Source organism: Cherax quadricarinatus, chromosome 49 (genome assembly GCF_038502225.1).
Source record: "Cherax quadricarinatus isolate ZL_2023a chromosome 49, ASM3850222v1, whole genome shotgun sequence".
Classification (NCBI taxonomy): Eukaryota; Metazoa; Arthropoda; class Malacostraca; order Decapoda; family Parastacidae; genus Cherax; species Cherax quadricarinatus.
Genome location: NC_091340.1, coordinates 6,253,228 through 6,258,371, shown reverse-complemented (window position 1 = coordinate 6,258,371; position 5,144 = coordinate 6,253,228).

Here is a 5,144-nt window from a genome sequence, read left to right as displayed (position 1 = left end):
AAAACATTGATGAGAAAACAGACAGTTTAACTATCTTGATGCGAAGAATAATAGTGGACATAGGAACAGTTATTTGTAGGTTTTCTGTCAGTTTTAAATTTAAAATCATTGTTACCCTTAATAATTAAAATATCAACAGTAAAGTTCATAGAATGAGCTAAACTATTTAATTTAACAAGGAAATGGTTTATATCAATATTTTTAGGCATAAGACAAAATATCATCAAAAAAACTTGGTTGATATGCCTTCTTTTCTAAAGACTTTTAATATCAAAGTTGTATTTAAAAATCTTGATACAGTAAAAAAAAAATTATGATAGCATATTTCCCCCAAAGTGTTGACGGATGTGTCTATAAGATTCCTTGTAAAATATGTGATAAAGTTTATTTCGGTCAAACTGGTAAGTCTTGAACTAAGATTAAAACAACATAAATATAGCATTAGAACTGGACAAGTTTGTAATGCTCTATTTATTCATATGAGAGATTTTAACCATCCAATTGATTTTCAAAAGGCTGAGAATATAATTGAATCATGTTTCATAAAAAGCAGTATTGAAAATAATATGGAAATTTCTTTTGTTTTATAATCTGTATTACTCTTGTAGGTTTAGCGCTTCTTTTGATTATAATAATCTTTCGGTTTATATAAATTGGATTCATTTATAATTATTAAAATTTGGGAAGAATTTAATGATACATTAGACAAATAAAACATCTTAATGCTTGGGTAGAGTATCAGTTGTGTTTAACAGAGTCGGTTGTTGTGACTGAGGTGTATTCTTGTCATTATATTCTTTCCTGGTGATGTTTTATTTTTATAGTTCCAGGTAGCCACAATCGTGTCATTACGATTTCGTGAGTCAGTTAAATAGCAACGCTCATCTTGCCGTATAGGACAAGTGAAAATTTGTGTATGCAATAATTTCGCCAAAATCATTCTCAACCTAACGAAAAAAATATGTTTGATTGTGTTTGTTTAGTACTAAATTATTGTAAACGTATTTAAAATATATTTAGTTGGGTTAGGCTAAAATAAATTGCCCTTGTTATAATAAGGTTAGGTAAGTTTTCTAAGATTCTTTTGGTGAAAATTACAAATTTTTACATTAACACTAATGAAAAAATATATCTTTAAACGTATAAGAGAAATTTTCAGAAAGGACTTAATTTTAAATGAGTTCTTGCTAATTGACCATTTTCCATATTCGGCACGAATTTATATATATATATATATATACAAGGAATTCACGAGAGCATGCGAAATATACACAAACACTGATCTCTGGCTGAAGGAGACTCGAACCTACGAACCTTAGGACAAGGTACGCAGTGCTTTACCAATCTAACCACACTGGACCAATACCTTGGCGTGTAGCATGCGCTACACGTTTGATCCAAGGCATCCAACATATGTGTGTGTGTGTACATGGCAGGTTGAGGAATTCTGGAGCACAAGACCACCATAACGTCAACTTCAACATGACTGGTCATTGTGTTACATTAATAAAATCTGGCTGCAGGAGCTACAGGCGCCCGAAATGCCTTGCAAGAACATTGTCTTTTACGTGTCAGAAACCTTTGTATCAAATGTAGCTTAATAGGATGTAACTTATTATTGTTTATTATTATTATTATGAAAATTGTTTTTTACCTGCCTCTTCAGATATTTACAGCTGCGATGTTGTATTTTAATGGAGTCTTGCATTTACATCTGCCACTACAACCTCGCATGCTCTTGCAGCCCCAGCTCATTGCATGGTTCTCATGGTAAGGTGAGCGTGGCTCATGTTCTTGAGCCACACTTAACCAGCTTACTGGATGATTTTGGAGTTAGGGTTGAGTCTGGTCCGTACAGGACCCACCTCGTCCCAAAGGACGAGTGTCACGTTACTTCTGGTAGACAACTCGCTTTGGATCCCGTGGTGCTGGCGAGGGGTTCTTGATCCACCTCAGTTTCTTAGTGCTGGTGTGCTGACACATTGCGCATTGTGTAGAATCCATGATGTTTCTGGAATGAAAATTGTCATAATGTATATCCACCATGAGGCAATAGTTGTATCAAGTGAATAAAAAACTGGATAAATCTTTTACCATTCGAGTACATCGGGAAAGCAATTCCAGGCAGTATTGGACCTGTTGCACTAACCTATTTATGTTTATTTATTTACAAAAGACCTATGCATAATAATCCCAGAACGAGTGTGGCTTGAACCTGTGGTAAGTGAATCCTGAAACTCGCAGGCCGGTGCGTTAACCACTTGGCTAGCTGACTTTATGAAGATTCATCCAGATAGGTATATTTTCGGGTATCATAGGGAGGTTAGCATGGGCCGCACTGTGACCATAAATGCAGGTTTCTACGGACGAGTCACAGCAACATGGCTGTGGCCGTTCTCTGGTTTTACAATCATGTTATTACGATTTCGTGAGACCTTTGTATGTATAGAGAATATAGACTACAGTTCTCACTTGAACGTGTATAAATTTCTACATGGTGGGACTCAATAATTTTAACGTGAGTTCTTTTTCCAGTGTTATATAAATAAATTACATTTTTGTTTATTTTCTTGAAAGTAAGATTGGTACAAATAGGCTTTATTCACTGGAATTACCCATAATGACCTCGGTCATTGGTCTGCAGTATAAAATTCACGTATTGACCATAAATAACATGAAAAAATAGGAGTCTTCTTTCATTACCCCCCCCCCTCCCCTTATTGAGATGATGTGTTCCTAGACTGCCTGGTTACATCCCCTAGAAGCTATATGACCGCTTTAGGGTTTAATACTTCCCCACAGATATATAGTAAAAAGAGTATTTAGGACACCTGATATACAACTCTGTTGCCTATTCGATGTATCTCATGTGGCTTCTCTATGAAGATTATTTTCACGTTAGATGAGGCTAACGAAAATTAACGAATTTTCGGTGAATGTAAACTAAACAATGGGATCAAAACATTGTGATCTATACATTGTGAATAACTTGTGATCCGTACATTCTACTTTCAACTTCGTTGATGTACGTTCATTTTGCCAGTCTGTTGTAAACTTTTATTTTTTTAGGACGGTACTACAGCCTGGGTACAAAAGCATACTGCCGATAGTACTGAAAACTAAGCACAGGTTCAGAGTGAGCTTTTCTTCTGACGACACTTTCTCCCTGTGTAGAGCTTTATTGAGTCAATAACTTGACAAAGCTCTTAACAGATCGATAAGTTGTCAGGGTGAAAGTATACTCACATCCCGTGTTTTGTTTTTTTAGGTAGCTTAGGGAGACCTAAGACTTTCTCATGGCAAGACTCAATCTCGTGGTGGGGGATTAAAGTCTACTCTGGCTTGCATAAACTTTTTGTTATTGCTTCTGTGTCCACTGAACTCTCTTTTTTATGTCTCCAACACTTCGAAGACTTTCTTGTCATTTTTAGTCGACGTTCTTTTCTCCTTCAGTCGAATTACCTGGTCTTTTCCTGTCGTCTTTCTTCTGTGTCTGTGAAGTAGTTTTGGTTCAATCTCGGCCTTGGCTGCTTTATCATTCTCAAATTGTTGCTCAGCCTCTTTCCTCACCTTATCCCCTCAAGGAAGGTTCCTTGACGCTGTTGAGGGGCTCTTGATCTAGGGAATTGGATCTGTGCTCCAGTTCCCTGAATTAAGCCTGATAACCTTCCACATTCGCCCTCCCAGGCGCTGCATAATCCTACGGGTTTAGCGCTTTCCCCTTGATTATAATAATCCTCACCTTATCATATTTATTTCTGCCTAATTGCTCACTTCTCTGTTCCCGTCCATCACTTTTTATGATGTTTCCACACGTTCTTAAGCTTCTCTCTTTTACTTCTGTGGTTGAACCAACATGTGTGCTTGTGTGTGTGTACTCACCTATTTTTGGTTGCAGGGGTCCAGTCGCAGCTCCTGGCCCTGCCTCTTCGCTGGTCGCTACTAGGTCTGCTCTCTCCCTGCTCTAAGAGCCCTATCGTACCTCTTCTTAAAGGTATGTATGGATCCTGCCTTCACTACATCATTCTCCAAATTGTTCCACTTCTTGACAACTCTGACATCCTACGTATGTGTGTATACTCACCTGATTCACCTAATTGTGGTTGCAGGGGTCGAGACTCAGCTCCTGGCCCCGCCTCTTCACTGAATGCTACGGAGTATCTGTGTCAATTTCAGAATGAGAGTTTGTTAGTCTGAGTGCTGTTAAGGTACATCAACAGCAGCTGTGAAGGTAGGCGAGGATGTAAACAGCAGAAAGCAGTGAAGGTCAGTGTCAGGAGAAGCGACACAACTTTTAAAGGCGAACTGCCTGGCACACCCCAGCTTCTGCTGGCGGCGGCGGCGGCGGCGGCGACTGCTGCTGCTGCTGCTGCTGCTGCTGCTGCTGCTGCTGCTGCTGCTGCTGCTGCTGCTGCTGCTGCTGCTGCTGCTGCTGCTGCTGCTGCTGCTGCTGCTGCACCACCCAGCAAATACAACGCTGCAAGCCAGCCGCATGCACCACCACTCTCTTTGTTATGTCATGCGGCTGCCGCTGTTTATATTGCTGTTGCTCCTGCTCCAGCATCATGCTGCTGATGCTACCACTGTTGCTGCTGCTGCTGTTGTTATTGCTACAACAGCTACTACTAGTATTGCGACAGTAATGATAATGTGGATGGTGGTATTGATGAAAATGATGACGGTAGTCCTGTCATATGATGATGATAATTGGTTATAAATGACCATTATTTTTAAAGGGGTGGACCGGTAAGCCAGCGGAAGGCCTCGGTCAGATAACCAAAGCTCCAAAGGCGGGTCATTATCTGACTAAGACCCGCGTCAGGAAACACTTGTCCTGTTTCCTGACAAACCTAACCTAACCTATGATTGAGCATATATATATATATATATATATATATATATATATATATATATATATATATATATATATATATATATATATATATATATATATATATATATATATATATATAATTTGAGTATATAAGATACAGTAAATATGAATTATTTACAGTAGGCAGAATTCTGTTGTTTTGTCCTGAATTCATGGTAGGATGTGGTTACACATGCAATATTTAGACATTTCTTGAAAATTTGTGAGTAGTGTTTGGAGTCCTGGATGTTTTCACATTCCAGCCCGTAAT